Source organism: Elephantulus edwardii, unplaced genomic scaffold, assembly GCF_000299155.1.
Source record: "Elephantulus edwardii isolate Elephantulus edwardi_28Jun2011 unplaced genomic scaffold, EleEdw1.0 scaffold00016, whole genome shotgun sequence".
Lineage (NCBI taxonomy): Eukaryota > Metazoa > Chordata > Mammalia > Macroscelidea > Macroscelididae > Elephantulus > Elephantulus edwardii.
In genome coordinates this window covers 6,065,571-6,082,238 of record NW_006399766.1, presented here as the reverse complement: position 1 = coordinate 6,082,238, position 16,668 = coordinate 6,065,571, and the positions used below count along the sequence as shown (strand labels likewise).

The window sequence follows — 16,668 nt, the reverse complement described above, 5'->3', positions numbered from 1 at the left end:
CCTGTTCTTTAAATGGATTTTAAGTTCAGTTTGTTACATACAAGGTCATATTTTGGTTTTTTAATTTACTTCTTTAGCTTCAATTTAAACTTGCACATGGTCTTTTCCACAGTTAGCACCTGACCTGGTTTTCACAGCTGATAATAAGCTCCTCCAATAATTCTTTCCACAGATGTAATCAATCCTAATGCCATGTAGCCCATTTGGTGAGGTCCATGCATGTAGTCACTGTGTTTTTATAAAAGCTGTTTGCAATGAATAAACCACTGTACAAAATTCTCTCATTCCATCTCCAGCTTCATTCCTGTCATCAAGTCTGCGTTTGCAACTAGCAGTCCTTCTTCCTTGTTACCAACTTTTGCATTCGAGTCAAATATTATTTTTAATAAATCGATTTCATGTTCAAGCTATTTCGGACAGCAAAAATTGGTAGGGGACAGTTTTACTCTGTCCTATAACATTGCTATGACATGAAATCAACTAGATGGTATGGTTTCTTTGTTGTTGTGTTTTTTTTAAAAAAGATAGTTTGTGTTTGCAAGCATCTTTAAAAAACCTGACTCCTTAAAATACTTGTATTCTTAAGGAGTTCTGGTGTCCTAGTGGCAAGAAGCTGGTTCGAATCCACCAGATGCTCTGCTAGAGAAGGAGGGTCAATCTCCTCCTGTACCAGTCAGATCTGATTTGACGGTACACACACAAAAAATAATTTATAAAAAGACTTGTATTCTTTTCTAAATAAGAAATCATTATATTATGAACATAGCCCCAAGTGAACTCCAAGGCCTATTGCCTTTTATCCTGTTGTTCACTGTTGAGTCAAAACCAATGCATAGCTCTTATGTAGGAACCAACTTATAGCTGATCCTCCATCAGATTTTCAGAGGCATTAAATCACACAAGAAGAGATATCCCATCTTTCTCCTGTCGAACAACTTGTGGGTTTGAACCTCATGCCTTTGAGACTGCAGCACAGCTTCTTTTCACTAGGCTACCAGTAGGCCTTTTATTCTATTAAGGAATTATTTAGATCATGTATATTAAGAAGCAAACTTTACCTTTACTTGCAGCAAGCAAGATGGAGATGGAGGCTAATACTTTTGAAAATAACCTTTCAAGGAAAAGAATTTGAGGGAGTATGTCTAGACTATTTTGAGCCTATAGGGAGAGGCTCATGTTTATTCAGCACGTTTAAAAAGTAAAGACAGAATTATCTTAGAAAAAAAGCAATACTATGCAAATAAAGAGGGATAAGAAGATGGCCTTCAAGATGGAGTCTAAGTAGATGCTTTTTACAGCTTTTTTTATCATAGAGCATGCGCTTCAGATCTCTTATAGTGGCTGTTTCATCTGGAAAATCTTTAGATTTTTTAAAAAAATGGCTATAACACAATCAACACTCTTGACAACAGCAATCAGGAAATCAAAAGATGAATTGCATTGGGTAAAGCTACTGTCAGAGACCGTTCAGTGTCAGAGCACTGAGAAGCAACATTGTCAGTCTAGAGACTAAGGTGTGCCTGATCCAGGCCATGGTCTTCACAATTACTTGCTATGCATCAGAGAGCTGGATAATGACTAAGGAAGATAGAAGCAGCCTGAGTTGCGGTGCTGAAGAAGAGTCTTGAACATACCACGGAGAGCCAAGAAAACAAGTAGGTCTGCCTTGGAGAGAGTAAAATGAAGTTTCTCCTTGGAGGCTAGGATTTTGAAGCTCAGCCTCACATACTTTGGACATATGGCCATGAGAGACCAGTCCTTGGAAAAGGCTATCTTCCTTGGAAGGGTGAAGGGACAGCATAGGATAGGAAGACCCCAGATGAGATGGACTGATAGATTAACTGGGGCAATGGGAGTTGATGTGTCAGAATTATTAAGACTGGCTCAGGACAGGGCAGGTTTCCATACATAGGGTCACTCAGGGCCACAAGCGACTGGACAGCAAATAGCAACAACAATAAAAACATAACAAACAGTACATTGCAGAGAACTACCATAAATTTAGCTGGATTCAGAAGAGGCCATGGAAGAATGGATGTTATTGCTGGGTCATATGGATTTTAGATGAAAGCAGAAAATATCAGAAATATATCTATGTGTTTTTTTATTATGCAAAGACATTTCTTTGACTGTATGAATAATAACAATTTAGGGGTAACATTGAGAAGAATGGGAACCCTAGAACATTTAATTGTGCTTATAAGAAACTTATACCTAGACCAAACAGAATAAGGGAATAATGCATGGATTAAAATCATGAAAGATAGGATAAAGCCCTGATATACATCTCCATACCTACTCAATCTGTATGCTGAGAAAATAATTCCATAAACTGGACTATATAAGGAATAATTCATTATACAGATGACACAACACTGCTTGTTAAAACTGAGGAGGACCTTAGGCATTTGCTGCAGAAGGTCAAGGACTGTAGCCTTCACTATACATTGAAGCTCAACATCAAGAAAACAAACATTCTTACTACTGTGTCAATTGGCAGCATCATGCTAGACAGTGAAGAGATTGGGATTATTGACAGATTCAGCTTCCTTGGCTCCACAATCAACACTCTTGGTACTAGCAGCCAGGAAATCAAAAGATGAATTGTATTGGGAAAATCTGCTGTCAGGGACCTCTCTAGAGTACTGAAGAGCAATGATGTCAATCTGGAGACTAAGGTATGCCTGATCCAGGCCATGGTCTTTTCAATTATTTGCTATGCATCAGAGAGGTGGACAATGACTAAGGATGATAAAAGACGAATTGAGACCTTTGAGTTGTGGTGTTAGAGAAACATATTGAACATACAATGGACTGGCAGGAGAATAAACAGGTCTGTCCTGGAGAGGGTGAAACCAGTCTGCCCCTTGGAGACAAGGATTTTGAAGCTTCATCAGACATACTTTGGGCATATTGCAAGGAGGGACCAGTCCTAAAAGAAGAACATCGTGCTTGGAAGAGTGGAGGAACAGCACAAGCGAGGAAGACCGTGGATGAGATAGATTAGACTCAATGACTTGGGTAATGAGGGTAGGTGTGTCAGTGAAATGAGATCAGCTTACGGACAGGATTCAGAGCTGTTGTACATAGGGTCACTATGAGTAACAAGCAAATCTATGGCACATAACAACAATACTGGAAAAAAACTCAACAACCTGCATTATGCAGATGACACAAGCTTGCTTGCACAAAGTAAACTTGGAACATTTGCTTCAGAAGACCAAAGACTACAGTCTTCAATAAGAATTACATTTCAACATTAAGGAAACAAAAATCCTCACCAGTGGAACAACAGACAACATCATGATAATTGGATAGAAGAGTTAACTCATCAGTAATTTCAACTTACTGGAATCCATGATCAACAGCCTTGGTAGCAGCAGTCAAAAATTAAAAAGATGTATTGATTTAGGAAAGTTTGCCCTCAAATTTTCTCTAAAAATGCTAAAGAGCAATGATATCAGTTTAAAGAGTAAGGTGTGCCTGATAAAAACCTTACTGTTTTCAGTCGCTTCCTATGCATCTGAAATTTGGACAATATCTGGAAGGATGTTCACAGCTCCAAGGCAAAGATGGTGAAGCTTTGTCTCACATATTTTGGTATATTGTCAAGAGGCAATAGTTCTTGAAAAGGTGGAGGATAAGAGAAAGAAAGGAAGATCATCGACCAGATGGATTGACAAAGTGACTGGCAATGAGCTGGAGTGTATCAGTGATCTTGAGGGGTCAGGATAGGGCAAGGTTCAGTTCTGTTGTTCATAGGGTCAGAGTCATAGTTGACTTAACAACATCTGAAAACAACTTATTTTTCCTGTGCATGCATGACAACTGAAATCTCTTGCAGACAAAACAGGAATTATTACTGCTTTAGAACAAAACATTCAGACATGCATAAGCTTGGCAGAAACAACTGTTTAGTATTTAGCTGATTCTAAAGTTCTATGGCCAATTGTAAAAGCCAATTTGCAGAAACCTCTTTGCTTCTGAGTTTCATGTACCCTACCTTCCCAGTAAAATGCCTTCGTTATGCACGTATTGTATTAGCATCTTAAAAGAGAAGGAGCCCTAAAGAACAAGGAACAACAGTTTCTGGTCTGCTTCATTTACATTCCTGTCCCCCACTAACCTGCTTTAAAGGAATTTCAGGGTTCAGTTTAGCCTTAATGAAACCTATTATGTATTTTCCGTTTCCTGCTTCTGTGTCTCTGATGAGATTTAGACATGGGTTCGGTGCCCATATCAAAAGGCTTACCTGAGAACCAGGAAGCAAAATTTATGAGCACTTCCTTTAAGCACCTGGATATAATCGGAATTTCTATATTGTAACTTGTACAACGTTCTGTATGATGTAGCCCTCTCGAGTCTGTGGTGGTGCTGTCATGCCTTCTGTCCCTATTCTGGCACTCTTTTACATATAGACCTTTTTTCCTTTTCTACAGCATGCCAAAATAAATTACCTTTCTTGGTTTGTTTTTTTTTAGCTGCAGTTACTGGTTTTCTCCACTAAAACCTTACCATTGTTTTTGTCAGGCAGTGTTGAGTACGGCTCATGAACAGTGAATGAATATTCTACAAACAACAAATCTGACCCTACCATCTTCATAAGCTCTGGCACACTTGACCCTTTTGCTTCAGTCATTGTGCCAAACCATCTAGTCTGGGGTCTTCCTCTCTTTTGCTAATGCTTTACCTTTCCAACCATGATATTCCTCTCCAAGGAATAGATTCTCTAAATAACAAGTCCAAATATGTGAGATGAAGTTTTGCCGTCCTCACTTCCAAGTAAAAGGGAAATTCAATAAGGAATTTTAGCCCCTAGAAAGAGTATACACCATGCACTTCCTCATTCCTAAGGTGTGCCCCTTCCTCCAGACTTCAGTCCTTAAACAGCCATGTCCACACTAGCAATCCCCACCCTTCTGTTTCTGTAACCCTGCTTGAGTCCTAGTGCAGACTCTATAAAAAATCATGCTCATCCACTATTCTATGCCCAGATCTTTGGTTTCTCTGGTTGCCAGCTAATATTTCCTCTTTTGAGTTCTCCAAGAGTGCTGCCTTGTTATTCCTCAGACATGGTCTTGCTATAACATTTTGGTGCATTTGTCAGGAATCGCCCCTGTGCTGCAAACCAGCAGTTTGGAGAGGTGAAAGTATGGCAGCTGGGAACCCAGACTCATGCAGGAGAAAGGCATCACCATTGCTTGAGCAGATTTCACTGTCCCGCCTTGGAGTCAGCCAGTGCCCCATCTTACCCCATCAGACTCACAGCAGAAATCTTGATGAGGCCTGGGCTGTTTGTCCAGGCAAAGTAAGATCCTCGGGTCCTGTGCCACCTTAGGTACGCCTATCCAGTTAGGACAAAAGGAAGGACTGATAACCTCTCAGCCAGAAGTATTACTGGCCCAGGTATGGACCTCTAAAAGGTGGGAGGACTGCTTAAACTCCGAGTCCTTGGCTGAGTGTGTATGTGTGTGTGTAACTGATTGCTCCTTGCAGTAGCTGGTCTGTGTAGCTGACCAGGTCCAGGATTTATATGGGTTTTCCCAAGCCAAGACAGATGTAAGTTCCCATGAAGAATGAGGTCATGTGGACATCCGCATGGTCTTTTACAAGGGTACCCCGTCCCTTTGTCTGTTGTGACACCATTCAAAGATACTACATATAGCCCACCATGTTAGACTGTATAATCAAAAGTTTTGGCAAAATTCCCTAAAACTATAACATAAAACCAAAACTAGGGTGACTCTTAAACTGTGCCAAGTTGAAGGTCCATCCTTTGGGATTGATTGGCCTCTGGATGGCATGCTCAATCCTCTTACAATTTAGGCAGTCTAGAATGACATCATGCTTGGGAGGGTGGAGGGACGGCGCAGGAGGGAAAGGCCCCCTATCTGAGGTGGATTGATTCAGTGACTGGGGTAATTGGGATGGGAGTGCCAGAGACAGTGCAATTGGCACAGTGCAGAGTTTGGGGCTGTTGTATATAGGATCGCTATGAGTCACAAGCGACTCAGCGGCACATAACAACAACAGAATGTGGTCACAGGGAATCCTGGTCATCACAGTCAATTCCATTACATAGATTCTTGGCTGACTTAGCCCGCTACTTGCCTCCAAGGGCCTGGTATTGTTCCACTATGCAGGGACAGAGATTTTCATCACCTAGAAGAAAAGCCAAACATGACAAAAGATCCCTGAAGAAGAACTATTTCTGCCACCTTACAGCCCTCAGTCACCAGCTGTGGCAGTCTGTTCCCGTGGTCACACCACTGACTTCAGTCTACTCGCCACTCCCAGCACCAAATCTTTTAGGTGATCCCATGGCTTGCACCAAACTGATCATTTCCAGCCTGGCTGCCTCTCTACTGAGTTTAGTCATCTGTCTCAACTCATCAGACATTTTCCTGTCCAATACACCAGGCCACCGTGACTGTACAACCTACTTGGACAATGGTACAGGTACAACCCACAGTGTACTACCTGTTCTTCAGCACCTCTGACCTTCTCAACTGGAAAAAGATCTGTCTTGGAGAAGGTGAAATCAAGTTTCTCTTGAAGGCAAGGATTTTGAAGCTCCATCTCACATACTTTGGGCACATGACCAGATCTTGGAGAAGGACATCATGCTTGGAAGGATGGAGGGACAATGTAGGAGAGGAAGAAGCCAGATGAGATGAATTGACACAGTAATTGGCGTAATGGGAGTAGGTTTGTTGGAGTCAGTGAGACTGGTTCAGGATAGGAAAGGGTGCAGAGCTATTGTACATAGGGTTGCTATGAGTTGTGGGATACTCAACGGCACATAACCAAAAAAAAAAAAGCCCCACGCCATGACTGAACTGGTTTATTCAATAGTTCAGACCCACGTCCCCAACTGGGATGACTACTGCCAGTTTCTCATCACCCTCTTTAATACAGAAGAAAGAACATGTATCACCCTGGAGGCTCAAAAGTACCTACAAACACCTCACAGAGCACGCAATCTTCCCATTGGGCAGCCTCAGCATTCCCAGATACTTGCCCAAACTGGAACGTCCACTCCCCAAAAAGACAAGCTGCCCTGACTCAGTATCAAGGGGCCTTTTTTGCAAGGAGTCCACTTTGCAAGATGGAAGCTCATGAATGTGTCTAAAACATGCCTCAGTTCTGCAAAAGCCAATAAAAATGTCCAGGAGACTACGATGAGCAGCTCTGTGAGGTATATCACGTCTACACCCTAATAGATCTGGAATCCCCAGATCCACAGCTCCTTGTCAACTCTGCATTCATGGCCCAATGAGCTCTTGATATCAGGCAACAACTCCAGCGGCTAGAAGGCTTTGCCAGTAAGAACATCACCCAGTTACTGGAACTAGCCAATAAGGTGTTCAACAATCAGAGCAAAGAGGTTGAGAAAGTCACCAGCTGCTAGAAAGGAGGACCTCACGTGGGCACACTGCATCACTGCAGCCTGATTGATATACATACTGCAAGTATCCCAAAAAGCAGAAGCACTCAAGATGAAAATAACCTCACTTTGTAGGCCTTGTGGAAGATGACACAGACTGAAGGTAACTGGACTCCTACAACTTTGGCCCCCACAAGCCCACAGTCTGAGTCCAAGTCAGGGAGCAGACTGTTAATTTCCTTGCTGATGGTGGAGCTGACTTTTCAGTGGTTAACACTCCAGTAGTTCCTCTCAGCAAAGACAGTGTCACGGTTGTCAGGGCCACTGGGCAGACCACCACATAAGCTTTGTGCCAACCCTGAACCTACTAGCTGGGGAAGACATCAAGTGGTGCATAGGTTCCTCTATGTTCCTGATTGTTCTTTGCCTCTCCTGGGTCAAGATCTATCCAAACAGGGGCAAGAATCACCTTTGTGCCAGAGGATCCTATTCATAGACACAAAACACTTGGTCATGGCCCTTATGGTTCCTCAAGAAGAGAAGTAGAGGCTCCATTCAGTCCAAGCACTCACCCCCAGGACTTGCAGTTCAACCAAGCACCAATTATAGTCAAACTCAAGCCAGGAGAACAGCCGATCAGGGTCAGACAATACCAAAGGCCCAAGAGGTGACTCAGTAGCTCGGTAAAATCATCCTCCTGTATAGAATGCTCCTTACTATAGAAAGTGACAATGTCTTTTATAGCACAGGTAGTCCAACAGTTAATTATCCTCTTAAAAATAAAGTGGAACTTACATTCAGCCTACCACCCTCAGTCAGAGCTTAGGGAAAGCAGAGTGCCTGGACCAGACCCTAAAGGGAACAGTAGGAAAGTTTAGCCAGAAATATGGACTTAAAATGCCACAAATCTTGCCCTTTGGCCTCCTCTGAGCCCAGTGCACCCTGGGCCCTAGTGGATATTCCCCCTTTGAAATATTGTTTGGGAGGCACACCCTGTCCCAAGTCCTAGTGAGACAGTTCACGCATGATCCCACTACCCTAGGTCAACAAATATCCAGTGAAGAACTCCAAGGCCTAGGAACTGCCCTCATAAACATACAGCATGCCGTACTAAATAGACATCAGTTCCCCTTAGGAAACTCAGTCCAACATTTCTAGCTGAAAGTGTGAGTCAAAAACTGGAAACATGAACCCTTAAAGCCAGCAGGATTTGACTCCATACTGTGATATTGGTAACTCCAACTTCTGCTAAAGTTACAGGACACATCCCACAGATCCATAACTCCCAAGTAAAAGAAGCTCACGCCCCAGTCATCCCTAAGTGGATTACCAGCCAGGCTCACTCAAACCAACTCAAACTGATCCTCAGACAAGAGCCATTTGCTGAAAAGACTGCAGCTGTTCTCTAATCATAGTACCAGAAGCTGACTAGCCAATGCACAGCCTAAACTAGAGGATCATCAAGTTCTGCTCCAGTCAGACGAAGAAGCTGAATGGTCTACTCACGGCCAAAGGTTGAGAAATACAATAAATGAACCCTGAGCCTATCTCTGCTCTACCCCTTCTTATGTGTCACTAATTTTCAATATTATTATTTTTATTTTTCTTAGTATTCGCTAATGTAACTCCTCCCGATTAGAACTGGTGCCAAAAATTAAGTTTTGGACTAATTCTCCCTTACTTCCTCACTTCCTTCTTTTACTCATAGGGCAAATTTGAGGCCTAGTAACCCATCTAGCATCTCAAATATTTTAAAGAAAACCACTGTGCGTGATAGTGTACCTGGAACATGCGGCCACGAATTATGCTCACCTGGAAACTCGAAGGCATGCAGTTTGAATCTACTGGTTGTTCCAGAGGAGAATGATGGGCAATCTCTTCCTGGGGATTAACTACCTCTGAAAATCCACTTGAGGGTCAGCTATGGGTCAGTTCTGGATGGCTGGTACACAACTCAACCACGACATAGATACATATAATAATAATAATAATAGTAGTAGTAGTAGTAGTAATAATAATAATAATACTGCACTTGCTGTACAGCAGTAACTTGTGGTTGCTGTGAAGCTAAACACTGTGTGGTTATCCTTGGTAGACAGTGTTTGATGGAGCTCCCCAATTAAAACAATCTTGGAAGCAGGAGTGGCACCCACTTCCATAATAGCTTGCCTCCAGAAATCCTATGAACCTGGAGAAAGGTTGAAAGTCACACAAGTGTTGAGGACTTTTGTTCATAGGATCACTATGAGTCGCCTATGACTCAATGACACTTAACAACAACAATAATACTGATGAAACAAACCAAATTTGAATGATGCCTACGAGTAATCAAAATATAGACATCAAAAGGGTGGAATGAAAGTGAAGTTTATGAATTTATGAATTTTAGCCCTTGAAATGAGAAACCAGTTAAGAATAAATATGCCACATATAATAAAAAATAAACAAAAAAAACCCATCAAAAAACAGAAAAAAAAGAAACCCAGTGTACTATCCCCACCCCATGTACTTCCTCATTCCTATGGAGTGCCCCTTCCTCCAGCCCTCATTCCTCAAGCAATCACCACCCTAGAAATCCTCACCATTCTGTTTCTGCAATCCTGCTTTCATCTTAGTGTAGACTCCGTATAAAAATTATGCTCACCTACCATTTTATGCCCAGATCTTTGGAATAAAAGTTCTGGGTCACCAGCTAATAATTTGTTTTCCTTTTTTCAAGTTCTCCAAGAGAAGCCTGGTCATTTATGAGTGTTGAGCATAATCAAGGGCCAAACTCACTCAGCACTTCTTAAGCTGAAGGAATTAAAGAATAAATTCAAGCCTTGAGTTGCAATACTTAAAGATGCTGTAGGCATAATGCTAAATGACCCAGGAAGCATTAAAAGATGATGGAAGGAGTACACAGAGTCACTATACCAGAAAGAACTGGCTAACATAGAAAAATTTCATGAAACATAATATGATCAAGAGCCTTTGATAATGAAGGAGAAAGTTCAAGCTGCTCTGAAGGAATTGGCAAAAAACCAAGGCCCCAGAAATTTATAGCATTCCAATTGATATATTTCCAACAAACAGATGCTGCCTTGGACACGTTCACCAGGTTGTACCAAGAAATCTGGAGGACAACCACCTGGCAAACTGACAAGAAGATGTCCATAATCATTCCATTTCATCAAAAGGTGACCTGACAGAGTGTAGAAATTATCGAACAATATCATTAATATCACATGCAAGTAAGATCCTGCTGAAAATTAACCAAAAACTACTGAAAGAGCACGTCAACTGAGGACTGCCAAATGTGCAGGCTGGGTTTAGAAGAAGCTGTGCATTGGGTACATTAAAATCAAAGTTAGATGGATCTTGGCTGAAGGCAGAGAGTACTAGAGGAATGACTATCTGTGTTTCATTGACCATTCAAAAGCTCATGTTTGAGTTTGTCCTGTGGATTGCATAAGAATATAGATGAAGAGTGGACTTGGTGAGAGGGATTGTATAACAATGAAAGACTTTTTCTTTTACTTTTCAAAGAGAAGAGTGAATTGGGAGGGAAGGGTGGGTTGGGAGGAAAGTGTTCAACAATGATTGAATGGAAATTGAAAGTCTATGTAAACTTTCATTAAAATAAATAGTTTAATAAAAAGAACAAAGAGAATGAAATCTATATAGTTGAAATACTTTCTCTCTGCTAAAGAAAATAATAATTTTTATTTTAAAAAGACAAATATTAGACAACAGAAATATTTACAGTAATAATGAAGATTAATTTCATAAACTATAATCTTAAAATACATTTCAAGGAGCCCTGATGGCCTAGTGGTAAGATGCTGTGCTGCAATCCTGAAGGTATTCAGTTTGAGTCCACCAGCTGCCCCACGGGAGAATGATGGGTAATCTTCTCCCTTGTAATTAACTGCATCTGAAAATACTCCAGAGGGTCAGCTATGGTTTGCTTCTGACTTGATGGTACAGAACAATAAAATACATTTCTAGACAAAGAAAAATTAACATTGTCAATTTTATTTAAAAAAAAAATTGGGGGGTTTTACTAACACATTCCATATACATTGTTTTTCACACTGAATCTTTCCCATTTCCTTAAGCCACCTCTTCCTCCACCCATCAAATTTTGCAGTCGTTGGATTATAGCCCCCACCCATTCTCACCGCTGTGCCCCTTAGATCATAAAATACATTTTTCTAGTTAATTATTTCTACAATAATGGTCTTATACAGAATTTGTCCTTATGGGAATGAGTTAGTTCACTTAGCATAATGCTCTGTAGTCTCTCTCAAGTTAGGTAATGAACTGACACATGAAGAAATGCTCAAAATAAACAGCAATAAGACAGATGTAAATGAAAACCACAATGAGATACCATCTCACTCCGGTAGCAGTGGCAAAGTTTAACAGGACAGCAAGTAATAAATGTTGGAGAGGATGTGGTGAGATAGGAACTCTTATACACTGCTGGTGGGATTGTAAAATGGTATAACCACTCTGGCAGTCAGTTTGGTGTTTCCTCAGAAAGCTGAACATAGAAATTCCATAGACTCAGCTATTCCACTGCTTGGAATATATCCCAAGAAAATGAAAACTGAGGTCCAAACAGATTTGCACACCAATGTTCACAGCAGCATTATTCACCATTGCAAGAACATGGAAACAACCCAAATGTTCAACCACAATGACTGGATTGAGAAATTATGGTACGTACACACAGTGGAATACTATGCAGTACACAGGAGCAAAAATGCCAATTTTATAAAAAACAAACAAAAAACCCAAACACACTGAGAATACAGAAAACAAAAATTTATGAAATTTATGAATACTCAAAACAAGGAAATTTTGTCAAAAACTCAGTGATATAGTCCCTGTTAACACAAAGGCCTAGCTTCTCTGGTTATTTCAATCACTAGCTCTCCTTAGAAGAAATATGGGCATTCTGTCACCCTATGATTTATAGCCTCAGAAACCCAATGGTAGATCCACCTATGATTCAGTTCTAACTTGACAGCAATGGATTTCAGGAACAAAGAACAGATTATACTTCTCAATTTGAGCAGTTTCAGAATGTGCAGAGATATGTATACCATTTGAAAGATATAATATTAGAATCAGGAATTTTCTTTTCAATCTATTGATCATTGAAGTGTGAGAGCATATTGAAACTATTTTCCTTGAACAAAAGAAGCTTTACCACATATTCAGCTGAAAACAAAAACTTGCTGGCATTAAGTGGTTTCTAACACATAATGATCGTCTATCATTTTCCAAGGCTGTAATCTTAACATCTGTGAAAACAGTCAGTAGTATAAAGACAAAAAAGGACATACCAAAACAGATGTCAGAGAAAACTACCCTAAAACTTGTCTTAGAATGTAGAGACGGCCAAAATAAAAGTAGTTGAGTATGACCATGGCGACCCTAGGAACAACAGATCTGAACCCTGTCCTATTCCATGCCATTATCATACTTCCTGACACACTAGAACCCATTGTGGCAGTCACTGTGTCAATCTACCTGGTTGAGGGGCTTCCTCTCTTTCACTGATACTCTGTTTTCCAAGCATAATGTCCCTCTCCAAGGAATAGCCCCTTCTAGTAACATGCCTGAAGTATGAGAGACAAAGTTTTACCGTCTTTGCCTCCAATGAGCACTCTGTCTACATTTTCTCGAAGCTATATATGTTTGTTCTTTTGGCAGTCCATGGGATGTTCAGTACTCTTCACAGTACACCATAGCTCAAAGTCATCAATTCTTCTTCTGTCATCTTTATTCATTGTCTAGCTCTCCGATGCATAGCAAGTGATTAAAAAGACTGTGCTCTGAATTGGTTGCACCTTAGTCCTCAAACTAAACTAACATCATTGCTCCTCAATAATTTGTAGAGTTCCCTGACTGCAGACTTTCTCAGTGTAATACATCTCCTGGTTAATTTTATGACTGCTGGTGCCAAATTTTCTGTCACTCCAAGATGAAGTTGTCAACAGTTTTAGTCTTTTCTCCCTCTATTATGATATTACCTGTCTAATGGTAAGAAGTTTTATTTTCTTGATGCAATCAATATTGAAGGCTGGTTTTTTTTTTGTTTTGGTGGTGATTTTTGTTTTGTTGGGTTGTTGTTGTTTTTTAATATTCTGCAACAAGTGCTTCAAGTCCTCCTCACTTTTAGCAAGCAAGGGTGTGTCATCAGCATACCAAAGGTTACTGATGAGTCTTCCTCCAGTCTTGAGGCCATATTCTTCTTCATGGAGTTCATTTTCTTAAATCATTTGCTCAGCATACCGATTGTATAGGTACAGAGAGAGAATACAACTCTGACACACTCCTCTCTTAATTTTAAACCTTGTGTTGTGCTCTGTTCACAGAATAGTCTCTTCGTCTTCATATAGGTTTTTCATGAGCACAGTTAAGTGTTCTGGGATTCCCATTCTTCTCAATGTTAGCCATAACATATTATGATCCACACAAATGTTTTTGCATAGTCAATAAAGCAGAAATAAATATTCTTTGGGTATTCTTTACTTTTAGCCAGTACCTATCTGACATCAAGTAAAGAGTAGAAATGCCTAAGAGAGATGAACAGAAGTTTCTCAAAAATAGTTAAAGAAGACAAAGCAAAATATGATTTAAAATCAGGAAAGATATGTGTCAGGGTTGTATTTTCAAACCTACTCAACTGTTTGTGGAGTAAATAATTTGAGAAGCTGGACTACATGCTGCAGAATGTGGCATCAGAATCAGAGGAAGACACATCAACAACCTGCATTATGTCAACAACATAGCCTTACCTGAAGAAAGTGAAGAGGATCTGAAGCACTTACTGTGGAAGATCAAAGATTACAGCCTTCAATATCTCAACACTAAGGAAACAAAAATGCTTACTAGTAGGCCAGTAGGTAATATAATGATAAATGGAGAAAAGATTGAAGCTTTCTATGCTTTCATTTTTTTTTTAATCCATAATCAACATTTTTGGTACTAGCAGTCAATAAGTCAAAAGATGTGTTGCATGGGGAAATCTGCTCTCAAGGACCTCTCCTAAGAGCTAAAGAGCAAGGATGTCAGTTTAAAACTAATATGTGCCTGATCAAACCTTTGTATTTTCAGTTGCTTAGGTACATCTAAAAGTTGGACAGTACATAAGGACAGAAGAAGCAATGCCTTTGAATTGTGTTAGTGAAGAATAATGAATATTGCCAGAAGAATAAACAAGCCAATTTGGGGAAAAGTGTAACTAGAATGCTCTGTAGAATTAAGAAGTCAAAACTTGGTCTCATATACTTTGAGTACGTTGTGAGGAGGAGCCAGTCCTTGGAAAGAGACATCATTGTACAAAAGGTGGAGGGTCCATGAAAGAGAGGAAGACTTTTAAGATGGATTGACACAGTGACTGTATGTAACAAAGGGGCTGAGCACATTTGAGATCATGATGACGGTGCAATATAGATATCTCTCACATCTCTTGATGAAAGAGTATGTAATTCTAGGAAATAATAAGCTTAAGAATTCAAAATTCCCATTGCATTTGAGCTGTAATTGACTCATTTCTGACTTCCCTGCCCTGTGGTTTTCAGAAGGCTATCTTTCAGATGCTTTTCAGATTGTTCATCTTTCTCCGACTCAGAGTCTGGTAGATTTGAACTACCAGAGAGGTACCACCTTTGGAGTAACAAGGCAATTCCCTACGGACTACACCAAAGAGGATGAGAACATGCATTTTCAAGGTGGATGATGTAATATTTCAAGGTACTTTTTAAAAAAGAATTAAAGTCATTGCTGTAGAGTTGCATCAGAGTTCTAACTGATCATCCAGCAGCTTTTGGAGACAGTAAAGTATTGGGAATTTTTTAACACACACACACACACACACACACACACACATGCATGTGGGTACTAATACAAAAACAAGGCAAAATCCAGGAAAAATGAGTTTATAAAAAAGTCTAAATATCAACAATTTTTAATATATGCAAATAAATGTATTTGTTGAAAGACAGCAATAGTAAAAAATTTATAAAAAGAAACCCAAGAATATTTTTTAAAGGAGATACAAATAAAGGCCAAGAGAAGGAAAAATTTTAATGTATAAAAACTCATTGTTGTTGAGTTGAAACCTCCATTGGGCTTCTGAGGCTGTAATCACCCTCAGAGCTACCAGTGGATTCAAACACCTAGAGAAGCTTGGTCCTGAGGTTAGCAACTCAACTCCTTATAGACTAGGGCAATAGACCCAATTGGTGCCGTTTATTTATTGTATAAGAGTAGAATAAATATATCAAAAGGATTATATACCCTATAAAACCAAAAACTCATTGAGTCATTTTGAAATTGAAAATGATCCTGTAGTCTAATTGTCCAAAGTATTCCCAAAGTTTCTTCATCTTTCTTACATGGAATATCTAGTGGGTTTGAATCACTAACCTTTAAATTTGCAGCCATTTAACCACTTCACCACTCTGTTTATTCCCCAGGCTTTATTCTTAAAACTATTATTGCTGTTATATACTGTTGAGTCAGATTGCCCCTTTCAGAGGAAATAAATCAATTATATGGGATAAGATTGTCCATCTTTCCATGTTTCTCCTGTGGAGAAGCTGGTGTATGCAAACCATGTGCCTTTGGGTTGGTAACATAAGTCCTTACTGTAATACCTTACCACTAAGTCACCAGAGTTCATTAAAACTAGGAAGCAACCCATGTACCTATCAACAAACAAACAGAAAAACTGTGATATACAATGGATTACTACACAGCACTGAAAAACAATGAACTCGTAAAACATTACACAACATGGGTGACTCCAAAAGACTTCATGCTAAGTGAAATATCTCAGTCATAAGGACAAATGCTGCATAGCATCACTATTATAAAGCAGGTCTGACTTGGGATGTTGGGAGGAAAATAGAATAAGTTGGCTAGATAATAAACATTGCATTGGAACAAAAGAAAGAAAGAATTGTTTAAAAGGAATATATGATTAGGCATTATATGAACAACAACAGGCCAGAATAAGAGGTACATTGCAAAGAGGACTGGGGAGAGGGTGCAGGAGAGGGAAATAATTGTCCAGCAATGAGTGAATATTTTTTAAAAACTGGGGGAGTAATAACCTAGTATGAGAAACGTTTAAAATGAAAAAACAGACTTCTTAAAAATAAAAAGGAAAATTGAGACTAAGGAAAAAAAGGGGGGGTAAAATGTGCAACAATGAATGAATGTAAATCTAACTTTTCTATAAACCCATAATTAAAATATATTTTTAAAAAGAAAAAAAT

The 16,668-nt window shown here is 39.7% G+C and overlaps 1 pseudogene; it reads left to right on the top strand.

Moving 5' to 3' along the window:
- Positions 1-6,830: 6,830 nt before the first annotated feature.
- LOC102875864 overlaps positions 6,831-16,668 on the top strand; it is a 22,034-nt pseudogene continuing 12,196 nt past the window's right edge.